We start from the raw sequence: 10,064 nt of genomic DNA, 5'->3' as shown, positions 1-10,064 counted from the left end.
GGGTTAAGAACTTAATTCGTTCTGGAGGTCCATTCTTAACCTGACACTATTCTTAGCCCAAGGTACCACTTTAGCTAATGAGGCCACTGCCGCACCGCCACTGCACGATTTCTGTTCTCAACCTGAAGCAAAGTTCTTAACCCGAGGTACTATTTCTGGGTTAGTGGAGTCTGTAACCTGAAGCGTCTGTAACCCGAGGTACCACTGTATGGTTCCCCAAGAGATTCTGCTGAATCTCCTCTCTCAGCTCCGCTACACAAACCCCCAAGAATCACCTCTCAACTCTCATCCCTTTGTTTGCTGTAAGAAAGTGCCTCTACATTACAGCAATCATTGCAGCAATCACTACACAGGGAGACTGAGCAATATCTCAGATGCCAGCACTCTTCTGGCGTGAAGCACAGGCCAACTTTGAAGCTGTGGTGTTATGAAAGGAAAGACAACTCATTGCAAAGAGAATTATCTGAAGCACTACAATAGCAGCTATGTAACTGCATATTGTAGAATGTAGTGAGTGAATTGTGCAACAATTAAAAATATTGTTAAAACTGGCTCACTTGCCGTATGTGTTTGGATTCTCTACCGGCTGAAGGTAGATAAACAATAGTTGGCACTATCTGTACAGCAACATTACTTCCTGCTTAAGAAGGTGGCAGTGGGAAAACATGGTGGGAGAGATAAGGTAATAGAAAATAAACCGGAGGTGGTGACTTTGGATGACATTTCGCTCAGCAAACGAGACTGCTTGGCTTGCTGTGCTGCAGCTTAATACGATTTCTTGCAATGATTCTGGAATATAAAATGTAGCCACGTCTGCTAAGATCCCATTGTGATAACCTTAATTAAAAATACATTGTAATCATACATCACAGAGATGCACGCTCGTAAGAGAATTTAATCCAAAGCTACTTGCAACCTTTCCAGCTGAGATCACCAACCATCAAAAGTGTGCTTTCAAAATTGGACCGCAGTCTACCATGTGTGATAATTGACAGAATCATTCCCACCCCCACTCTCTCCTGCTCCTTCATTTTTCTGCCTGTGCATCAAATCAAGAAATGTAATGGGTGCTCTCTGACCCCAGAACAGGGGCTCTCATGCTAGCAAATGGGTGAATTTTAACATTACACAACAGAGGAATCTGGTGCAAAAGTTGTGCTAGCAGACATTTGTGGCATAACAGATGGTGCACTCTGTTGTGCAACAAAGTCACAATGACCTGCCTATAAGTGCTCTTGCACAACAATGTTCCACTGATAAAGCATTTTGCCACTGGAACAAGTTTTCTGCTAAGTGACTTCAGCTTGGTGCTATATTGGATAGAACCCATGGGGGAAGGCTTGTAATTTTTATTTCCCCATCGGTTAATGGATCCTCACAAACTGAAATACGATGTTATAGTCTCACAAGCTTCTCTTTGGAAATGATTATGTCAGATACGGTCTTCTCAAACTTTCTTTTCAAACTTGATCATTTCCTATTCCTCAAGGGAAGAGAAGCAAAAATTCCTCAAGCTTCACCAAGATCAAGAACTTAGAAAAGAATGACATCTCAGTTGTTATATTCTGCTCATACTCGGGGACAATCAGAACCAAATACATAGAATCAGGGCTTCACAATAGTTAATCAGCATGTTCCAATATGAATGTGAATGAATGAAACAAGTGAAGTGTCTCTGAAAAACAAAAGGTCTCTTAGTTTAGTGGGCTTGAACTGCTTCAAATTGCAGGTCAGGGATTATGTTCCTCCACATAAATGATAGCATAAAGATACTTCCACATGGAAAACTAGAATGTCAAACTAGTCTAGAACCCTTCTCTCTAACATTGGTTTTATTTGGTGCAGGGGCATTTTGTATGGAGAAGCATTTTATCACATGACAATCCCACCCACTGAATTTGAAGTGGAATACACCTGAAACAAGGGATGCGGGTGGCGCTGTGGTCTAAACCACAGAGCCTAGGGCTTGCCGATCAGAAGGTCAGCAGTTCGAATCCCTGCGACGGGGTGAGCTCCCGTTGTTCGGTCCCAGCTCCGGCCCACCTAGCAGTTCAAAAGCACATCAAAGTCCAAGTTGATAAATAGGTACCACTCCAGCGGGAAGGTAAACGGCATTTCCGTGTTCTGCTCTGGTTTGCCAGAAGCGGCTTAGTCATGCTGGCCACATGACCCAGGAAAACTGTCTGTGGACAAAGCGAGATGAGTACGCAACCCCAGAGTCGTCCACGACTGGACCTAATGATCAGGGCTACCTTTACCTTTACATCTGAAACAGGTTGACTACGTCAGTGAGAACCCAGACACACAGCAGCCCTGGATAGCACTGCAATATTTGGAATAGTTTTCTGGGAGGAAAAGGTCAGGAGGTACAAAATTTGTACCTTCTTCTAGCACCTCTCAATATTTCAAAGAGAGACTCATTTCACACTTCAAGAGCCATAACTATGGTTCACCCAGAAACTAATGTCCCTCACATGCATGGTCTGTGTGTGTGTGTCAATTTGCACTGTTAATCCATGCCTTTGACTGAGAGCAAAGGTAGCCAGATGTTGTAGGCATATAGCTCTCATCACCCCTGACCATTGGCCATGCTGGTTGTGGCTGATGGGAGTTACAATCCAACACCACTTCAAAAATAAAAAAGGCAGTTACCTCGTTGCTGCCTGGGAGTGGGAATGAACACAAGAGATGGTACCCAGATTCCTAATCAAATCACGTGGAAGTGTTCAGTGAAGAATTGCCTGCCCTCTGTACCACATGGTGTTTCAGGAGGAGTGTTGATTGAGAAACAGAATGTTCTGTGAATGAGAAAGGATAGGCCAGGATCTCAGCAGCTCTACCTTCACACTTGGAGCTTGGCAGGTGAATGGTAAAGAAGGAGAGGGGGAATGGAGAAAGGAGATTACCCAACTGCCTTCCCATCCTTTCACTTTCTCACACATTTCTGTTTCCTAGGCTCCCTCTAGAACCACTTAACCCTTTTTCCTCTTTGGGAAGTGTAGAATCCCACCCAGCGAAATTACAGTAGTTATTCCATTGGACTAAGTCTTCTGTGTTTGTCCCCCCCCCAAATAAAAATAAAAAATACTATTATAGATTCAGCTGTTCTTTAATAGTTCTAGTCTGGTTTTTACTATGACAAGACACAATTCCTCTGGAAAAAAATCCCATGTTACAATCTTGTTTCATACTCATATTTATTCCTGTTACCTCATTTATTTCTACTGCGGCATGTGTTTCTATTGCTATGATTCTTTAGCAAATCAATACTGACAGGAGATGAAGTGAATTTCGCCCCCCCCTTCCTATTAGCAGCTTTGCAGACAACCAGCTACGTTTCAGAGGTGTCCCTAGGTAAGCTAGAGGTGTATTAAACAAACAAGTTAAATGTTTTCAACATCAGGTCTCTCACATTCTAAATATATTTTTTTGAATTTATATTCTCTTAAAACATCCCCAATTGCTTCCATTTACGTTAAGTGCTTAATGCAGGGGTTCCCAACCTGCAGCCATCTGACTAATTCAATGCAACCCTTGGTCTAAACTGCAAGTAAACTATCAGTTCAGACCTCTGGAGAGAGTGATATGTCCCTCTCCTGGCAGTCTGCTGAGTGGGGGTGAGGAAGGGGTGAAGAGAAAGAGGGAAAACAGGGTGGCATAGAAGGAAGAGGAGTGGCTCTGTCTACCAATGGCTTCAGCCCTATCCACCACCAACATTCAGCCCTTGGGGGGGGGGATTTTCTAGCCATATCTCAATTATTAAGCTTCAATTGACTACAGTACTTAAAACAATGAGTCATTATTACTCATGAAATTGTCTGAAATTGCACATCTTTTCAGTATGTTGTCAAAACTGATTGCAGCGTTGTGCAATGTGCAGGCTAATAATAATGATAATAATAATAATAATAATAATAATAATAATAATAATAATAATAATAATAATAATAATATCAATCTGCAGGTATAACGTATACTTTGGGTTCCAAGTTTATATCTTGCCATCCCTTAATAATAATTATTGTTATGATGCATTTTTCAGGTGATCGATTTTTAAATGCAAAAATCGTCATTAGATGGGGTTCAAAACGTCAGTGAAAAACCCCTCCCTCTCACTCGTTCACATTTTTCACACCCATTGTTGCCCTGGTTTCCTGCTACCTTGCTACCATTTTTAATGTGAAAGCACATTGTTCACACTCGTTTTTTTATATTAGCTCTTTTACTATGTAATAATCTGTATGGTGATGCACCATAAAGTATGACTTTTAAATATCTAAAAAAAAAAAAATCCTTCCAGTAGCACCTTAAAGACCAACTAAGTTAGTTCTTGGTATGAGCTTTCGTGTGCATGCACACTTCTTCAGATACACTGAAACAGAAGTTTCCAGACCCTTCTATATAGTGAGAAGGTGGGGAGGGGTATTACTCAGAAGGGTGGTGGGAATGGGTGGTTGGCAGATAGCTGTGATGAGCCTGTTGACGACTCTTAACGACTGCAATAGGTCTTACAGGAAAAAGCAAGGGGTGAGAAGGCGAAAAATGGCTTTGTCATGTATAATGAGATAAGAATCCAAGGTCTTTGTTCAGACCAGGTGTCTCCATGGTTTTAAGTTTGGTGATAAGTTGCAATTCAGCAGCTTCTCTTTCCAGTCTATTTCTGAAATTCCTTTGTAGTAAAACAGCTACTTTGAGATCTTGTATAGAATGTCCTGGGAGATTGACTAGAGGTGAACTTGCTGCAAGAGAGAACTTGCTGCAAGACAGACCCAAAAAAGAAAATAACAGAACACCTCTAGTCATCACATACAGCTCCCAAGTTAAAACAGTACAACGCATCATCAGAGATCTACAACCTCTCCTGGACAATGACAGTTCTCTTTCTCAAGCTCTGGGAGGAAGACCTTTCATTGCCTACAGACAGCCACCCAATCTTAAACGACTCCTAACCCACAATAATATTACAACCAGACCTAACACGGACACTGGCACCAGAGCCTGCAATAAACCCAGATGCCAGCTTTGCTGCCACATACACCCGGACAACACCATTACTGGCCCCAACAACATCACACATACTATCTCGGGACTATTTAATTGCTCATCGTCTAACATTGTGTATGCCATCAAATGCCAACAGTGTCCTTCAGCTCTCTATATTGGACAAACAGGCCAGACCTTACACCAAAGAATAAACGGACATAAATCGGACATCAGGAATCACAAGACAGAGAAACCAGTAGGAGAACACTTCAATCTCCCAGGACATTCTATACCAGATCTCAAAGTAGCTGTTTTACTACAAAGGAATTTCAGAAATAGACTGGAAAGAGAAGCTGCTGAATTGCAACTTATCACCAAACTTAAAACCATGGAGACACCTGGTCTGAACAAAGACCTTGGATTCTTATCTCATTATACATGACAAAGCCATTTTTCGCCTTCTCACCCCTTGCTTTTTCCTGTAAGACCTATTGCAGTCGTTAAGAGTCGTCAACAGGCTCATCACAGCTATCTGCCAACCACCCATTCCCACCACCCTTCTGAGTAATACCCCTCCCCACCTTCTCACTATATAGAAGGGTCTGGAAACTTCTGTTTCAGTGTATCTGAAGAAGTGTGCATGCACACGAAAGCTCATACCAAGAACTAACTTAATTGGTCTTTAAGGTGCTACTGGAAGGATTTTTTTGTTTTGTTTTGACTATGGCAGACCAACACGGCTACCTATCTGTAACTTTCAAATATCTGTGAGTTTTTAATTGCCTTCTGTACCTTTTGAATGCCCCACCCAAATTACCCCAGATTGGCAAAATCTGCCCCACACTCCAGTTTGAGTCAGAAAAAGTCATAATATGGCACCATCCACATATATGACATTTTGCAGAGTCCTATAAGCTTCTCTTCCAAATCAGGTTATTACCTAATTGCATTATTTACTGCTGCACCTGGGTATAATTTCAGTGGCTCCACCTTCTGGAGATACCTTCTGGTATCTGAAGAAGTGTGCATGCACACAAAAGCTCATACCAAGAACTAACTTAGTTGGTCTTTAAGGTGCTACTGGAAGGAATTTTGTTTTGTTTTGACTATGGCAGACCAACACGGCTACCTATCTGTAACTCCACCTTCTGGCTTAGTTCAAATCTGAAATAAGAGAAAGGACTGCTACTATGTTGAAACATCATGACCATTATTTTGTTTATCAGACTTCTTCCTTCCTTTTGTATTTTTCTTTCCAACTTTTCATTTCATGGCCAGACAGTGCAATCTTATGTGTGTCTACTCAGTTAGTAAGTCAGTTAAGTGTGTGAGGGATTGCAGTGCAGCTGATTTTCATGGTTTATCAGTCTAATCGCTCTATCCCTACCTTGCTAGCTATGCTCAAAAAATTCTTCTAGTTATCACATGGGTTGCAACTCTAGGAGTATCTTAGGCTTTAAACCACAGCTACTTTTGGGTTTCTGATCACCCTCTTTAACTGCTGTTTCTTTCAGGTCTCTTAGTGATTCATCTTTCCTTGTGTCTGCTTTTATCTGCTGCATTTGTGTTAGCTAATGGAAATGCCTGGGCAATTAAATCTGCATACGCTTTTGTTTCACTTTCTAAGGCCTTTTCTGACTTCACATGGCAAATTACTGCTCTAGACTATGGTAATGCCACTGCGGTATACATAAATTTATTTAGCGCATGTTGCAACCCAATTCTACAATTGCAGCTTATTCTTAACTTGCCGTTTGTTCATTGCCTTTGTAAAAAATGGGTTGTGGTCTATTGCCACTATCGCCATCTAGCCTTATATATTAAATACAGAACATTTATTTGCAACTGCTATGTTAAGGGCACCAGCCTTTTCTGTGATGGTGCATGGGTTGAAATCTTTATGGATGCACCTGAAGTATAAAATTTTATTATGGCTTCTTCGTTAGCTTCTCTTTTAAGGCATTCCTGCCTTCTTGAAGTGTGTTCAAATTCATTTTATTTTTGATCAACTTTCCTGAACAGTACCATTTAGGCTATTAGTGATGTGATTTCACAGTGTAACGGAGGATGAGATCAAATATGACAAAGGGCAGTATACAAGCAAATAGGTTGATAAATTATATTTGCTCAGATAATTGATAGCTTCTAGAAACCACGGGCAGTCATTCATTGACTGGGATTTGGCATCCTCTTGATGGTTCAGTGCTATCCCTTTTCACTCCTCTGGGTGAAATGGTTTCTTCCCCAAATGCCATTAAGTAACTTCTCTGAATATAACATGTTGCCAAATAGGGGGGAAAAAACCCCCCGAAAGCTGCAGCAGAGCAATATTTTTAGAACTGAAATGTCACAAAGTAGTGAGCAAGATTTCTATTTAGGCTGGATTTCAAAATACAGGTAAAGGGTGGGGCAAATGGGTAGATAGGAAACACCAGCCACAATGTCTACAAATGTTGGGGCATCAGCACCATGACTACATTTTATCACATACACAGCCAACCTGAAGAAGTTCTGGAGCACTTGAAATCATGCTCACCACTTGGTGACATTTCAGCTGGTCCTAATAAAGGTATTGTCCTGCTGCAGCATTTGGATTTTCTCCAAACACGTTCCTCTCGGTTTAATTTCCTAATTGGATTTCAAAACAACCTAAGCTTCTTTTATCGTGTTTCTCTTTACTGAGTTCTCCCACGGCCGGGAGGTGTTTCCCTGAGATGACATTATGTGCGTTCTCTGGGGTGGCCAGTGACCTCAACGGCACTTACTGCATCTGGTTAGCTCTGCTTTAAAATTGTCTTCTAACGCGTACGGCACCTGTCCACACGACCAATCAGCAGGAATACCACCTTGTTTCTCCAGATGATGTGCTCACATTGCTCATGTTGTGGGTCTGTGTAGGTACAAAAGCATCCACCGTACCACAGGCGGCCAGGTGGCTTAAGCTTAATTTGGTATGCTCTAACCTTCCAGGGATGTGGATGGAGCTGTGGGTTAAACCACAGAGCCTAGGGCTTGCCGATCAGAAGGTCAGCAGTTCGAATCCCTGCGACGGGGTGAGCTCCCGTTGTTCGGTCCCAGCTCCGGCCCACCTAGCAGTTCAAAAGCACATCAAAGTCCAAGTTGATAAATAGGTACCACTCCAGCGGGAAGGGAAACGGCGTTTCCGTGTGCTGCTCTGGTTTGCCAGAAGCGGCTTAGTCATGCTGGCCACATGACCCAGAAGCTGTACGCTGGCTCCCTCGGCCAGTAAAGCGAGATGAGCGCCGCAACCCCAGAGTCGGTCACGACTGGACCTAATGGTCAGGGGTCCCTTTAGCTTTAACCTTCCATCGGAGTGTTGATTTGCACCAGGTCATAGCAGCCAACTCCTAGAGCCCACAATAAAACATTTGAGCCCAAGTTAATGGGCATTACCATTCAAATGTTGTGTGTGCACTGTGTCTCGTGATTGATAATGCAAGTCGGGGCTTACCTGGCCCCCTCAATATTTTATTCAAGTTGGCACTGCTACACCACATACTTCCTTTATTATGTAAAGGAGATCAATATTGCCATGTGCGGGGAGTGGGGTGCAGGCAGCGCTTTGTGCATATATTTATTTATTACATTTATATCCTGCCTTCTCTCTTATCCTTGCAACAATCCTGTGATGTAGGTTAGCCCGAGAGATAGTGATTGGTCCAAGGTGAGTTTCATAGCTGAGTAGGGATCTAATTTACTTAGGGCTGCCCTGTGTTATGTATTTTAGCACATAAAAATTAATAATAATCACTTTTTCTCAGCCCTAGCCTGACACTCTAACCACCAAACCACACTGCCTCTCAAGTGAGGAGGCATCAATTTGTGCTGTTATGATTTTGTTTTCAAATGATAACTGAAAATTTAGGGAAGGAGCTGGCATGGTTATGACCCTGGTTATTCAGCAAGACTAATGAATACTTACTGGACAGAAGAACTAATAAATTGATATTATGTTTCTTCATAAGGCTTCTATTTATAGAATAAATATTTATTTATAGAATAAAAAGGTGTTTCAAAGCAAATATTAATGTTAATATGTGCCAGCTTAGATTGGTATTTTCTCCACAACATCTTGGAGTTTATATGATCTAAGAAACAGCTTTTGCAACTTTAAGCTTGACAGTATACAGGACTGCATTCTGAGAAATATATTTTAAATCCACTGTGGAATTTTTCTGTACACAGAATATCCACAAGAGGGAACTCTAAAGATGAGTTCTTTCCTAACCCTTTCAATGCATCCAACATGCTTTCGAATGGGCAGAATAAAATGCAAAACTCATCCTATTTTTTGAACACATGCAGTGATACTATTTTTAAAATCGTCCAGCTCTTCTAACATTCAGTAAGAGAATTAAGGTATGTAGGCTTTCAAGAACCCAGGAAACTGACCTATTTGCTCTTGTTCTCCATTGCAGAGCAGTCAGCCTGAGACAGTGCTCAACTCCTAGTTTGAGTTCAGTATTTTTAGCCTGGATAAGAGGCGACTGAGAGGAGATATGATAGACATCTTCAAATATCTAAAGGACTGTCACGTGGAAGACAGAGCAAGCTAGTTTTTTCTCCTGCTCCGGAGGATGGGACATAAGCCAATGGATTCAAGTTACAAGAAAGGAGCTTTCTACTAAATGTCAGGTGGAACTTTTGCGGACTCTCCTTCGTTTGAGGTTTTTAAGAAGATGTTGGAAGGCCATCGGTCATGGATTCCTTAGTTGAGATTCCTGCATCGTAGGGGGTCAGACTAGAAGTCTCTAGAGGTCCCTTCCAACTCTACTGTTCTATGATTCATTCATCATGTTGACAAAGATACCAACAAAGTAGGTGGCTTTGCAGTTCCCTGGGCATATTAGCACTGCTTTGCTACACTGCGGGGGCGGGGGGCAACAGAGAGAAGATAACAGAGAATTTGGTGGAGGACAGTGCATGAAAGAAAGCAGGACGAACTCACATTAGGAAACTCTAAATTAATTCTAGCATGGCAGAGCTGTGCCCTGCACACACATTTGACAGATGCCATATTGCACTTAGCACAGAGGAACTGTGTTCTTTGTAGCAAGGAA

The sequence above is a fragment of the Podarcis gaigeae genome, assembly GCF_964106915.1.
Source record: "Podarcis gaigeae genome assembly, chromosome: 5".
NCBI lineage: Eukaryota > Metazoa > Chordata > Lepidosauria > Squamata > Lacertidae > Podarcis > Podarcis gaigeae.
This window is presented reverse-complemented; position numbering follows the sequence as displayed.